This window comes from Somniosus microcephalus, unplaced genomic scaffold (genome assembly GCF_052327205.1).
Source record: "Somniosus microcephalus isolate GS21.2 unplaced genomic scaffold, FLI_Smic_1.0 unresolved_chr4, whole genome shotgun sequence".
NCBI classification, from domain to species: domain Eukaryota; kingdom Metazoa; phylum Chordata; class Chondrichthyes; order Squaliformes; family Somniosidae; genus Somniosus; species Somniosus microcephalus.
In genome coordinates, this window is record NW_028225182.1 from 16773442 (window position 1) to 16789304 (window position 15863).

Consider the following 15863-nt stretch of genomic DNA (forward strand, 5'->3'; position numbering starts at 1 on the left):
CAGTTGAATTCTCTGCCCCAGAGAGCTGTGGAGTCTGGGTCATTAAATATATTTAAGGTGGAGATAGACATATTTTTGAGCAATAAAGGAGTGATGGGTTATGGGGAGCGGGCAGTGAAATGGAGCTAAGCCCATGATCAGATCAGCCTGATCTCATTAAATGGCGGAGCAGGCTCGATTGACCAAATGGCCCACTCCTGCTCCTATTTCTCATCTTATTGCACAATTTCAGCCCCGCTGCTGGCCACGGGCTCAGCCACACCCCTCCCAAGATTGGCCAGCACAGTCTCCTCCAAGGGGGTGAGGTGATGCAGGCAAGCCTGCCCGCCGCCGGTTAGGTTCCGCTGCCGCCAGTTAACTGCCAGCTTTTCCTGCGAGAGAAAAAAGTGTGTCAGTGATTGTGGTGCAAGGAGTTTGGGTGCTGTCCCTGTCATGGTTGCATAGCTGACCGTGGGTGCAAGCTGTGAGATGTGGGTGTGAGGCTTGCAGCAGTGGCAAGTGTGTGAGGGTGGGGTGAAGCTGTGAATGTGAGCTATGTTCGGCAGAGCTTGTTGGTAGGTGTGTGATGGCGGTGCGGTGCATGGAGCAGTGTGTGAGGCTTGTGCTGCAGATGGTGGGATATGGCATTTGAAGAATTCACTGACGTTAGCCACTCGTGTGAACGCAGTGACACTGCTGGCATTTACCAAAGTAGCTGTCTGCTCCCACTGCAATTTCGTCTGTTGCCTGGAGGGCCTCCTGGCCCCCTGTGGAAAGAGGTCCTCTGTCCTCCTATTGATTCCTGCAACAAGGCCTCCAGTGTTGCGCTGGAGAACCTTGATGCTCGCTCCCTCCCCTGTTGGGCCCTCATCAATTCATTTTTGCACCATCTTCCCCAGGCAGTTTCTCGATCTGCTACAGGCAGAATGCACCTCCCCTGTAAGAATTGAAGACTGCCTTTGAGTCGTGCAGGCTAGCTTTAATTGATGTCAAACTTACACGAACTTCGCCCCCGTGCTCAGTGTTCAGCCGCTCAGCAGAGTCGGCAGCACAAAGTTGGCAAACTGCCTGCAGTCCTTCGAACGGGCCTGGACTGCAAGCACATCCCAATCCCTGCACACATTCTCGGGGAAAGGAATTTCTTGGCCTATCTCCTATTGATAAACTCACGGTCTGCTGGAGCACAGAGCTCTCAGCCTTTACTCACTGCTCTTCACACGATGTGATTGTGTTTTGTAAATGTCTCACTCGCTCTCCTCACGGTCAAACACAACGTTTACCTGCTGTGTTTTCAAGCAGCCAGTAAGTTGATTTGAAAAGGCCATTGTGACAGGGTTTGGGCTCTGAGTCCAGTCACAGGTCGGGTTGTGATGCCTTGTGGCTCAAGCGGTCACCTGACCTGCCAGCTGATGACCTCACTGCTGATGATGACCTCATAATTAACCCCGTCATACAGCTGTGGGTTGATGTTTAAATTGATGTAAAAATATTTCCCTGAAAGCCAATCAAAACGAATTGACATTAAAAGGTAGAAGTTATGAATTTGTGCTCCCAGTGGGAATTCCTGCAGAGTCTGCCGGTGTTCATCACCCCAATTCCCCACAGGAAGCTCTGTGTTCAGAGTCTGTACTCATTACATCGACATTACACAGTATTAATAGACGACCACATCTAAAACTGGACAAAATAGGGAGACAACAGTGTGATTCGTAGAGTGGGGGGAGAGAGAGCGACGTAGAGAGAGAGAGAGGGGGGAGTGAGTGGGGGCAGGGAGAGAGAGGGGGAGGGAGGGAGAGGGGGAGGGAGGAAGAGAGAGGGGCGAGGGAGAGAGAGGGGCAGGGAGAGAGAGGGGCAGGGAGAGAGAGGGTGAAGTGTGGGAGAGGGGGAAGGGAAAGAGTGGGGCATAGAGACGGGAGAGAGAGAGGAGGGAGGTAGAGGGAGGGGAGGTAGAGAGGGGGAGGGAAACAGGGGGAGGGAGAAAGAGAAAGGGGAAGGGAGAGAGAGATTGGGGAAGGGAGAGATGGGGAGGGAGCGAGTCGGAGAGGGAGAGAAGGGGGAGAGAGAGAGAGGGCGAGGGAGAAAGGGCGAGGGAGAGAGGGCGAGGGAGAGGGGGGAGGGAGAGAGGGGGAGGGAGAGAGGGGGAGTGAGTAATGGGGAGGGAGAGAGAAGGGGAGGGAGAGAGGGGGAGAAAGAGAGAGAAGGGAGAGAGAGGGAGAGAAGTGAAAGAGATGGGAGGGAGGAGAGAGGGGAGGGAGATGGGAGGGAGGAGAGAGTGGGTAGAGAGAGGGAGGGGGAGAGAGAGAGGGGAGAGAGGGGAGGGAGAGAGAGGGGAGGGAGGAGAGATAGGGTGAGAGATGGTGGTAAACGCTTCCCCTTTGTTTTTTGCACTCGTGCTGGGCTCCACCTCCTCTTCTGGTTAGTTGTTTAATTGTCCACCATTCACGACTGGATGGTGCAGGACTGCAGAACTTTGATCTGATCCCTTGATTGTGGGATTGCTTAGCCCTGTCTATAGCGTGCTGCTTCCGTTATTTAGCACTTCATTTTTAGGTACACCTGGCGCTGCTCTTGGCATGGTTCTCTGCACTCCTTATTGAACCAGGTTTGGTCCCCTGGCTTGATGGTAATGGTAGACTGTGGGATATACCGGGCCACGGATTTACAGATTGTGGTTTAATACAATTCTACTGCTGCTGATGGCCCACAGCGCCTCATGGATGCCCAGATTTGGGCTGCTGAATCTGTTCTGAATTCGTCCCATTTAGCACAGTGGCAGTGCCACACAACACGATGAAGGGTGTCCTTAGTGTGAAGACAGGACTTTGTCTCCTCAATGACTGTGCGGTGGTCACTGCTACCAATGCTGTCATTGACAGATGCATGTGCGACAGGTAGATTGGTGAGGACGAGGTTAAGTAAGTTCTGCCCTCGTGTTGGTTCTCTCACCACCTGCCGCAGGACCAGTCTGGCAGATATGTCTTTCAGGAGTTGCCCAGCTCGGTCAGTAATGGTGCTGCCGAGCCACTCTTGGTGATGGACATTGAAGTCCTCCACCCAGAGTGCATTCTGTGCCCTTGCCTCTCTCGGTGCTTCTTCCAAGTGGTGTTCAACATGGCGGAGTACGGATTCACCAGCTGAGGGAGGGCGGTAGGTGGTAATCAGCAGGAGGTTTCCTTGCCCATGCTTGACCTGATGCCATGAGAATTCATGGGGTCCGGAGTCAACGTTGAGGACTCCCAGGGTCGCTCCCTCCTGACTGTATACCACTGTGCCACCACCCCTGGTGGGTCTGTCCTGCCGGTGGGACAGGACATACCGAGGGATGGTGATGGAGGTGTTTGGGGCATTGGCTAAAAGGTATGATTCTGTGAATATGACTATGTCAGGCTGTTGCTTGAACAGTCCATGGGACAGCGCTCCCAATTTTGGCACAATTCCCCAGATGTTGTTGAGGAGGAATTTGCAGGGTCGATGGGGCTGGGTTTGCCATTGCGTGTCCGTAGCCGTTGCTGAGGTCAATTCCGGGTGGTCGATCTGGATTGAGCAAGTTTAAAACACACGAGAGAAAGACACACACACACTGAAAGAGACAGACTTTAATCACAGCAGGCGGGAGTGTGAAGCAGGAATTTCGACTGCTCGTGTGGATAAGAGAAAAAAGTTACCTTTGCAATAAAGATTGGAAGCGATAAAATATCAAAGGCTTCCCGAACATATGAGAACCGCTGTATCAACAGGATACACACAGGGAGGGAGTGAAGGTTTAAGATTCCCACATGTTTCCCAATATTGAAAAATATAAGATTACAGCATTCTGAAGCTCAGAGTAATACAAAAGGGGAACTCTTCAAATCGAATCTTTGAGGAGCAAAGATGATACCTCTGTGGGAGTTGTATTGGTACCGATATCTCGTATACACTGCATGTAAAGGGGTTATAATTTAGTATCTGATTGACTTGATTCAATAATGTTATAATCTAAGGTTTTTTCGCTGTTTCCCTTCACCTCGAACTGATATTGGAGATAAAGGATGTTCCACAATATCCTGGAATACATCCACAAGGGAGATAGGAATATATGACAATCTCCTACAGCCAAGGACAAAGTGACTGAGCACTGAGAGAAATGTGAGTTCATTAGAGAGAGGCAATATGGATTTGTAAAGGGCAGGTCCTGTCTAACGAACCTCATTGAATTTTGAGGAATTAGCTGAAGTAGTAGACAGGGGAATGTCTGTGGATGTGTTGTATATGGACATCCAGAAGGCCTTCAATGAGGTTCTGTATAAGAGACTGTTAACTAAAATTAAAACTCATGGAATTGAAGGCAAATTATTGTCCTGGTTGGGAGATTGGTTAGGCGGTAGAAGACAGAGAGTAGGGATAATGGGAATGTACTCGAATTGGAAGGAAGTGACTAGTGGTGTCCCACAAGAATCTGTTGGGGGGTCAACTATTCACTATATTTATTAATGACAGGGATAACATAATAAAGAGCCATATATCCAGGTGTGCCGATGACACAAAGTTAGGTGGCACAGTAATTAGTATAGAGGGGAGCATAAAAATACAAAGAGACATTGATAGATTAACAGAGTGGGCAAAACTGTGGCAGCTGGAGTTCAACACAGTTAAGTGTGAGGTCATCCATTCTGGACCAAAGAAAGACAGATGTGAGTATTTTTGGAGTTTGGGGCATTGGCTGAAAGGTATCATTCTGTGACTATGACTATGTCAGGCTGTTGCTTGACCAGTCTGTGGGATAGCTCCCAATTTTGGCACAATTCCACAGATATTGGTGAGGAGGAATTGCAGTGTCGACTGGGCTGGGTGTGCTATTGCCCCACATGTGGAAAGCTGGGAACAGTGAAGGTCGAAAGACATTTAGGGGTCTGTGTAAAGAGATCACTAAAATATAGTGATCAGGTGCAAAAAATTATCAGCGGAATGTGAGCCTTTATATCCAGAGGGCCAGAATACAAGGGGGATTGCTACAGCTATACAAAGCCCTGGTTAGATCACATCTGGAGCACTCTGTACAGTTCTGGGCACCGCACCTTGTGAAGGATATCCTGGCCTCGGAGAATGTTACCAGGGCCCAAGGGTTAAATTATAAGGAGAGATTACATAAACCTGGCTTCTATTCCTGGAATATAGAAGGTTAAGGGGTGAGTTGATTGAGATTTCCAGGATTTTGAAAGGAATTGATTGGATAGATAGAAAAAACCTTTTCCACTGGTGGAGGAGTCTCGGACAAGGGGTCATAACCTTAAAATCAGAGCCAGGCCATTCAGGAGAGAATTTAGGAAACACTTCTTCACACAAAGGGTGGTAGAAGTGTGGAACCCTCTCCCACAAACAGCAGTAGAAGTCAGCTCAAATAATAATTTCATATCTGAAGTCGATAGATTTATCATCGCCAAGGGTATTAAGGGATCTGGAGCTAAGTCAGGTGGATGGAGTTAGGTCACAGATCAGCCACAATCTCATTGAATGGAGGGACAGGCTCGATGGGCTGAGGGGCCTCTTCCTGTTTCTATGTCCTGTGTTTCTCATACCTCCACATCAGGGCAATAGGGATATATGACAATATCCTCTAATGCCTTAATAAGGTCAATAGGGATATATGACAATATCCTCCAATACGTCAATAAGGGCAATAGGGATATATGACAATATTCTCCAATATTTCAATAAGGTCAATAGGGATATATGACAATATCCTACAATCCCTCAATAAGGGCAATAGGGATATATGAAAATATCCTTTAATATATCAATAAGGGTAATAGGGATATATGATAATATTGTATAATATTGCAATAAGAACAATAGGGATATATGACAATATCCTCCAATATCTCAATAAGGGCAATAGGGATATATGACAATATCCTACAATAACTCAATAAGGGCAATAGTGATATATGACCATAGCCATCAATACCCGAATACGGGCAATAGGGATATATGGCAGTAGCCTCCAATACCTCAATAAGGGCAATAGGGATATATGACAATTGTAAAGTCTGCGCCTCAATAATACACGGACTTCGGGAGAACAGTTTAACAGGTACTTTAATGAACAAGAGGCAGCTTGAAACTGAAACTACAGAAGCCTGCTAGGGCCTTATATACAGGGGTGGTCACCGCCGGTACTGCAGCCTAAGACCAGTTATTCCCTTAAAGGTACATACACAACAATTCCTCCCCTTTTAGATAAACAGCACATAACATTCATTTAACAAATAAATAATAACTAATTACAATTACAATTTTCTCAGTAATATATACATCAACTGAAATAGTCATTTATAAGTTCAGTCTTTGAGGAGGCTTCCTGATCCGAACTGGATAGCGCCTTTCTCGAGTATCCTGTTCTGGCGGTGGAATCAATTCTGGCTCATTGTCATTGGTTGGTTCGTCAGCTTCCAATACCAGTGCTTCTGAGGTAGACGCAATCTCTACTTTGGGTTCATCACCAGGTGCACATGCTTGTGGTACAGGTTTGGCTTGTTCCTGTGACTCTAGAATCTGGTCAGCATGGCGTCTCACGAAGCTCTCTCCAACGTCCACTGTGTACATTAGTGGTCCCTGCTGTGTGCTTATCGTGCCTGGCTGCCATTTTTCTGTTCGGTAGTCGCGGGCTGTGGCGATTATTCTTTATGTTTAGTAAGAAGTATTGTGATTGGTTGTTTGTTTCCTGCCTTGGGATATATGCTGTAATCTCATTGGTAGTTGATGTCATGTGATTTGTGGTGGCCATCTTAAATTCAGTTCTTTCCAGCCTTTAGTTGGGACTGGGTGTTGAAAGATGTGCTACAGGATTTTTAAGTTAATAAAGCCTAGATTAGAAAGGCAAATCTATTCTTTATTTCAATTTATTAACTTTATGTCAGAATGGAGCGATATCTTCAACCAGAACGATTCAATGCTGACCCTAATTCTGCAGGAGTGGATGATAAATGGAAACAATGGTATTGTACATTTAAAAACTTTTTGGGCGTGTTGGATCAAGAGTCTCTAAAAAAGCTGAATATGCTGATCAACTACATTGCTCCGGATGTGTATAAGTATATTTTGGACTGTAAAACTTACGAAGTGGCTATTTCTACATTGGAAAAGATTTTTGTTAAACCAACGAATGAGGTATTTGCACGTCACCTTCTATCTGCCCGTAGGCAGCAGGTGGGAGAATCTTTGGATACTTATTTACAAGCACTTCGGTGCCTTAGTGTTAACTGTTATTATAAGGCCATGACGGCTGAAGATTATAAGGAAGAATCGGTACCGGATGCTTTTATTAATGGATTACTGTCTAGATCAATTCGTCAGCGGTTGTTAGAAAATAAGACTTTGGATCTTAAGAGTGCTTTTGAGCAAGCTTCTACATTGGATGTGGCTCAGAGAAGTTCGGATTCTTATGCTCTTTTCAATCGGCCTGTGACTGTGGTTTCGGCAGTTCCGGATGAAAAGGAATTATGTGGACTTAATAGGAGTGGTTTACTAGATTCTGAAACAGTTTCTACTTCAGCGGCTGTTGCCTTTAGGATTCAGAAGTGTTATTTATGTGGGAACGTCCGGCACCCTCGTCTGAAGTGTCCTGCTCGGGAGGCTGTGTGTAGTAAATGCGGCAAGAGAGGTCATTACGCACGTGTGTGTAAATCATCAGGTTCAATTACCTCCTCTGTGACTATTCAGCCTTTAGATAGGGCGTTTATTGCATCAATTTCTGCTGCATTTGCTCATGGCCTAAACAAAGCTATAGTTACGGCCCAAGTTAATGGGTTGGAAGTGAAGGCCCTTATAGATACGGGCAGTACCGAGAGTTTTATAAGTCTTCAGTTTGCAAAGGAGAAGCATTTGAAAATTTCACCTGTTTCCTATCAGGTGTGTATGGCTCAGACGACTCTCACTTCACAAGTAGCTGGTTGTTGCCTTGTGAAATTGATTCTTCTAGGTAATACGTATACTGATATACGCCTATCTGTTTTGCCTAATCTCTGTGCGGATATTGTGATTGGTCATGATGTGCTTCAGTTACACGAGTCTCTCAGTCTTTCATTTGGAGGGACTAAGCCACCTTTATCTATTTGTGGATTAACCTCCTTATCCATTTCTCCATTATCACTTTTTTCCAATTTGATGCCGGATTGTAAGCCAATTGCTACCAAGTCAAGAAGGTATAGCATTCAGGATAGAGAATTTATTAATTCTGAAGTTCAACGTCTCTTATTGGAAGGAATCATTGAACCTAGTTGTTCGCCTTGGCGGGCACAGGTAGTTGTCACGACTAACGAGAGACATAAGAAACGAATGGTGATAGACTATTCCCAAACTATTAATAGGTATACTCAATTAGATGCGTACCCTTTGCCTAAGATTGATGAGCTTATCAATAAAGTATCTCAGTATAAGGTTTTTAGCACTATTGACCTAAAGAGTGCTTATCATCAGATTCCTATTGTTAAGAAGGATCAACCATATACGGCCTTTGAGGCTGGTGGAAAGCTGCATCAGTTTTGCCGAATACCATTTGGTGTTACTAATGGTGTTGCTTGTTTTCAACGGGCAAGGGATGCTTTTATAAGTGATAACTCTCTCTCTGACACCTTTTCATACTTAGAAGACATCACGGTGTGTGTCAAATCAAGGGTGGAGCATGATTCTAATTTAGAAAGATTCCTTCAAGCTGCGGAAAAAGTTGGTTTAACTTTCAATAAAGAGAAGTGTACCTTTTCGACCACTGAGGTAAATCTACTGGGGTACATTATCTCAGGAAACAAGATTAAACCAGACCCAGAACGTCTGCGACCATCGATTGATTTACCTTGTCCTACTAATTCTAAGGCTTTGCAACGAGTTGTTGGACTGTTTTCTTACTATTCTAATTGGATTGCAAATTTTTCACAGAAGATCTGGCCTCTTATTCGGGTTACGACATATCCTCTATCATGGGAGGCCAGGACGTGTTTTGATAATTTTAAAAAGGATATCCTTGGAGCAGTTGTGCATTCTATTGATGAGCAGGTTCCTTTTGTGATTGAGATGGACGCTTCTGATTTTGCAATTGGGGCTGATCGGAACCAAAATGGAAGACCTGTGGCCTTTTTCTCACGTACCTTGAACAATAGTGAAAAAAGGCATTCTTCAATAGAGAAAGAGGCGTATGCAATAGTAGAAGCATTGCGTAAATGGAGACATTATTTATCGGGGCGACATTTTACGTTGGTAACTGATCAAAAGTCTGTGTCCTTTATGTTTGATGTCAAACATTTTGGAAAGATTAAGAATGATAAAATAATGAGGTGGAGGATTGAGTTGGCATGTTACCATTTTGATATAGTTTATCGTCCGGGGAAGGATAATGTTGCTGCTGATGCGCTGTCGAGGGCTTATTGTTCTGTGATTCACGGAGATACGCTTATTAATCTTCACAATGCCTTATGCCATCCTGGGGTTACGAGGATGATACACTTTGTACGCAGTAAGAATTTGCCCTTTTCAGTTGAAGACGTCAAGCGGATGACTTCATCATGTTCTATCTGTGCTCGGTGTAAACCGAATTTCTTTAAGCCTCAACGAGCTCATCTTATAAAGGCGACTTCTCCTTTTGAACGTTTGAGCGTCGATTTTAAGGGGCCTCTTCCTTCAACTACTCAAAACCGATATACATTTACTGTTGTGGATGAGTTTTCAAGGTTCCCTTTTGCTTTTCCTTGCGCAGATGTATCAGCTGCTACAGTTATCAAATGTCTGACTCAACTTTTTGTCATCTTTGGGATGCCTGCGTATATCCATTCGGATCAGGGAAGTTCTTTTATGTCTTCCCAGTTGAAGGGATACCTTCAGAGTCGGGGAATTTCTACTAGCAGAACTACCCCGTATAATCCCCAGGGTAATGGACAGTGCGAACGATACAATGGGGTGATTTGGAAGGCAGTTATGTTGGCTTTGACATCCCGGAACCTTAAGAATACACAGTGGGAAATGGTACTGCCTGATGCCCTGCATTCCATTAGATCATTGCTTTCAGCGGCTACTAATGTGACCCCCCATGAAAGGCTCTTTAACTATCCACGGAGATCTACTACGGGATATTCGGTACCTTCATGGCTTACTATGCAGGGACCTGTGCTGCTTCGACGCCATGTTAGATTGGCAAAATATGATCCTTTAGTGGAGGAGGTGGTGCTGTTGGAGGCAAATTCCCAATATGCTCATATTCGATTCCAAGATGGGAAAGAAAGTACCGTTTCAATTAAAGACTTGGCTCCTTGTGGTGGCCAGCCTTCTTCTGAGGATATTAACAATAGTCATGATTCAGATAATGTGGATGCTGTTACAGATACTACGAATATTTCCAATCCGACTGCAGATAATTATACTTCTATTCGTCAGCCCACGATGGATGTTCATGACCGTCCCAGTTTACCTCCTGATGGGATTTCTAATCCGGAAACCGTTGAAAATCGGGATATGGATAGCCTTCCTGCAGAAGATACTTCTGTGTATCCTGGTGTGGGAGGGCAAGGAATTTCACCAAGGTTAAGAAGGTCGACACGAACAAGATATCTGGTCGACTGATTGAAAATGGGCTTTTAAATTGATAGAAATGTTTTAAAATTGTTGAAATATTATATTATATTGTTTAGTTGAGAGATACTTAATACTTATGTGCAATGTTACTATTTGTTGTTGCTCACTTAGTATTGTGTCATGTTGACCAGCGAAATCAATGTGTACCCATTGCCATGGAGATGAGGGCCACTCCCACGGATGTAGCGGGGCGTGTGGTGGAGCGTTTTGGACCTTCTGGCATCCTGTGCATCTCTTGGTCATATCCTCGATTTCTTTATCGATTCCCGGCCACCACACAAACGCCCTGGCTAGGCTCTTCATTTTTAGCCCTCCCAGATGACCCTCGTGAAGCTCATTGAGTACTCTATCTCTCAACTTGGGTGGAATTACCACTCGGGATCCACACACCAAGGTTCCCCGGCACACTGACAGCTGTTCCCTCCTTGGCAAGAATGCTGGCAACAGTGAGTCGCCATATGCTGGCCATCCCTTCACCGTCAAATCATAGACCCAAGAGAGTGTCGGGTCATTTCGGGTTTCCTTCTCAATACTTGCGTTTGTAACAGGCAAACATTCGACTGTGGTCACATGGAATATCACCACAGGGTCCACTGCAGGTGCTTCTTCCACCGTAGGCAACGGTAGGCGCGACAGCCCATCAGCATTTCCATGTTGTTTCATACCTTTGCACTCTATGTCATACTGATGTGCCCCTAGAAAAAGTGACCATCTTTGCAGCCGTTGCGCCGTCATCACCGGAACGCCCTTCTTTGAGTTAAAAATTGAGACCAGGGGTTGATGATCAGTCAGTAGGGTGAATTTCTGCCCGTGCAGAGAGTGATTGAACTTCTTAACCCCCCACACCAGGCCGAGGGCCTCCCTGTCAATCTGGGCGTAGTTACGCTCGGCTGAGGTTAGCGAGCGCGATGGAAAGGCTATTGGCCTCTCTGAACCGTCATGGAATTTGTGTGACAGCACCGCTCCAATGCCGTAAGGTGACGCATCACATGCCAAACGAATCGGTAGTGTTGGGTTGTAGTGGGCCAATACTTCTTTTGAAGTGATTTGGCATTTACATTCCTGAATCATAGAAACATAGAAGATAGGAGCAGGAGTAGGCCATTCGGCCCTTCCAGCCTGCTCTGCCATTCAATGAGATCATGGCTGATCATCCAAATTCAGTACCCTGTCCCTGCCTTCTCCCCATATCCCTTGATCCCTTTAGCCTTAAGAAATATATCCAACTCTTTTTTGAATATATTTAATGAACTGGCCTCCACCGCCCTCTGTGGCAGAGAATTCCACAGGTTCACCGCTCTCTGGGTGAAGAAATTCCTCCTCATTTCAATCCTAAATGGCTTACCCCTTATCCTTAGACTATGACCCCTGGTTCTGGACTCCCTGGCCATCATAAACATCCTTCCTGCATCTAGTCTGTCCAGGCGTGACAGAATTTTATAAGTTTCGATGAGATCCCCTCCCAATCTTCTAAACTCCAGTGAGTATAAGCCCAATCGACACAATCTCTCCTCATACATCATTCCTGCCATCCCAGGTATCAGCCTGGTGAATCTTCGCTGCACTCCTTCCATGGCAAGAACGTCCTTCCTCAGATAAGGCGACCAAAACTGCACACAGTACTCAAGGTGCGGTCTCACCAAGGCCCTGTACAACTGCAGCAAGACATCCTTGTTCCTGTACTCAAACCCCCTCGCTACGAAGGCGAACATACCATTTGCCTTCTTAACCGCCTGCTGCACCTGCATGCTTACCTTCAGCAACTGGTGCACAAGAACACCCAGGTCTCTTTGCACTTCCCCTTCTCCCAATCTATTGCCATTCAAATAATAATCTGCCTTCCTGTTTTTGCCACCAAAGTGGATAACCTCACATTTATCCACATTATAGTGCATTTGCCATGTTTCTGCCCAATCACCCAATCTGTCCAAATCGTACTGGATTTTCACGACATCCTCCTCACAGCTTACCCTCCCACCCAGCTTTGTGTCGTCTGCAAATTTGGAGATATTACATCCAATTCCCTCATCCAGATCATTAAAATATATTGTGAACAGCTGGGGTCCTAGGACCGATCCTTGCGGTACCCCACTAGTCACTACCTGCCACTCGGGAAATGACCCGTTTATTCCAACTCTTTGCTTTCTGTCCGCCAACCAGTTCTCTATCCAAGTCAATACCTTGCCCCCAATCCCATGTGACTTAATTTTGCACGCTAATCTCTTATGTGGGACCTTATCGAATGCCTTCTGAAAGTCCAAATACACCACATCCACTGGTTCTACCTTATCTATTTTACCAGTTACATCCTCAAAAAGTTCCAGAAAGGCACACTTACACTCATCACTCCATTTCCATGTTACACCAGTTTGAAGGAGGGCGTTCAGTGGGTGCAGACTTGTAGATAAATTCTGCAAGAACTTATGGTAGTAGTTCACCAACCCAAGGAACGACCTCAGTTGCGACACATTTTCTGGTGCTGGAGCCTTGACTACAGCCTCAATCTTGTCCGGCGACTTATGCAACCCTTCCTCATCAGTCATGTGGCCACAATACGAGGTTTTTCTCCTGAAGAACTCGCATTTGGGACGGTTGGTTCATAGCCCATATTCCTGCAATCTCGTGAGCACCTGTTCCAGGTTGGCAAGGTGTTCATTGTCATTTTCACCCATAACCAGGATGTCGTCCAAATAACACTGGGTCCCCTTGATCCCTTGCAGGACTTGTTCCATTGCCTTCTGCCACACAGCCGGGGCCGATGCTACCCCAAATACCAGTCGATTGTACTGGTAAAGGCCTTTGTGAGTGTTTATCGTGAGATATTTCCTAGATGCTTCTTCCACCTCCATTTGTAGATACGCTTGAGCCAGGTCAATCTTTGTAAAACGTTTCCCTCCAGATAGTGAGGTGAAAATATCTTCTATCCGCAGAACTTGGTTCACAGTCACCTTGAAGTCCGCACAGATGCGAACCTTCCTTGGCTCCCCAGGCGTGCTGCTCAATGCTTTCTTCATTACAGGAGCGATGGGTGTGGCCCACTCGCTCCAGTCCACCTTAGAAAGCAACCCCGAACACTCCAAACTCTCCAGTTCAGCTTCCACAGCTGGGCGTATCGCGTATGGCACCGGTCTGGCCTGGAAACATTTTGGGGTTGCGTTATCCTCAATCTTTATGGTTGCCTTTACTCCTTTTAGAGTCCCAAATCCTTGTTGGAACACCTCTTCCGCGTCAGATAGAATTTGTGACAGACGTCCAGGTGCGACGTCATCATCTTTTTTGTCAGTCACAGTTAGCGCCAGAATGGAATGCCAATACAATTGTAGTCTTCGGATCCATTCACGTCCCAATAATGGTGGTTCTCCATCTCATAGTATATACATGTATAGTTTCTGTGTTTCCTTTCTGTTATATTCAACTGGCACCCTTATTTTTCCTCTGGGGTAGACCTTTTGCCCCGTGTATGTCTTCAATACAATGGACGTGTCCTTTAAGGGTATGTGTGAGAATAGCCGCTCATAGTCTCATCGATTCATGACAGTTAGGGCTGATCCTGTGTCCAATTCCATCTTCACTGGGGACCCTGCTATCATGAGGGTGACCCAAATGGTTCGATGATCTTTTTTGTGATCACGTTGTGTAACTTTAAACAACTTAGTCGCCTGCTCCCGGAGTCCTTATCACTCTCCTGATCTTCTGAGCTACTATATGTCAGTTTCTTTACTTTCCTGTACTGTTCCTTAGTAGTTCTTGTCGTGTTGGTCTTCTTTCCCGACCTGCAGACTCTTGCTATATGTCCAATTTTCCCGCATTGCCTGCATATTTTGTCTTTAAACCAGCAGTCCTTCTGCTCATGGGTTGTTCTGCCGCAGCGATAGCACTTTTCGGCTCCATACGCCATTTTGTTAGCGCTGTACTCTTGTGGTTTCTGTTGTATTTCCACAGCTCCCCGTGCTGCTGCTTCGTAGGATACTGCCACGCTGAAAGCCTGTTCTAGCGTCAGGTTCTTTTTTGAAAGTAGTCATTTCTGGGTTCCTCACTCTGGAGCCCGCAGACAAACTTATCCCGTAAGGTGTCTGCCAGTCCTGCTCCGAACTGGCAGTGCTTCAATAACTTGCATAGTTCCGTAAGACAGTCAGCATTGCTCTCATCTTTGTCCTGGTTTCTTTTATGGAACTTGAATCTTTCTGCTATCAGCATTGGTGTAGGGCTTAGGTGTTCCTGTAAGATGATATGAAAAATCTCCTCAAAACTTTTCTCCATTGGTTTAGCTGGGGTAATTAAATTCTGCAATAGGCCGTACATATTAGCACCCATCAGATTTAATAATACCGACGCCCTCTTTCCATCGGCCACCTCATTTGCCTTGCAGTACACTTTGATTCTTTTGACATACGTGGTCCAGTCTTCTACCTCGTTGTCGAAAGCAGTGATACTGCCACTTTTCGGCATCATGGGCGATTTAAAATGGCGCCTCCTGCGCTTTTGCTTCTTCCCCAATGGAATAAAATGGTGCCTCCCGCGCTTTAGCATCTTCCCCAATGGGATAAAATGGCGCCTCCCACGCTTTTGCTTCTTCCCCTTACTGCCACGCTGCTCCTAGCGTTCTACGGGGTAATGGCGGCGACCCGCAGCTTCAGTGCGTCTCGCTTTCCTTCCCCCCCGTTTAGCTTCTCTCCGCTGTCCTGTTTTCGAGCACCGACCGCGCCCTGTGCGCTCCACCCTCTCTCTCGTTTCCTTTTCCCAGCGACGCAGCGCGGCCCGTTTTGTAGAGCCACTCGATCGAGCTTGAGCCCGCCGCAGTCCGGAAGGGTCAGCGCTACCTGCTACCAGCACGATTCGCTGGAACCACAGTCTCTCCCGCAATTCTCCAGCCCCGATGGATTCTTTGGGCAGTTGCCCTCGGTCGACGCCCTTTGCTCAGACTACGACCTTCCAGGACCTTCCTTTCAGGCGAGATCCCCGTGAGATAATGCCACACTGCAGATGAGTTCGAACTTACTCGTCACCACTGTAAAGTCCGCGCCTCAATAATACACGGACTTTGGGAGAACAGTTTAACAGGTACTTTACTGAACAAGAGGCAGCTTGAAACAGAACCTACAGTAGCCTGCTAGTGCCTTTTATACAGGGGTGGTCACTGCCGGTACTGCAGCCTAAGGCCAGTTATTCCCTTAAAGGTACATACACAACAACAATATCCTCCAATACCTCAATAAGAGCAATAGGGATATATTACAATATCTTCCAATACCTCAATAAGGGCAATAGGGATATATGACAATATC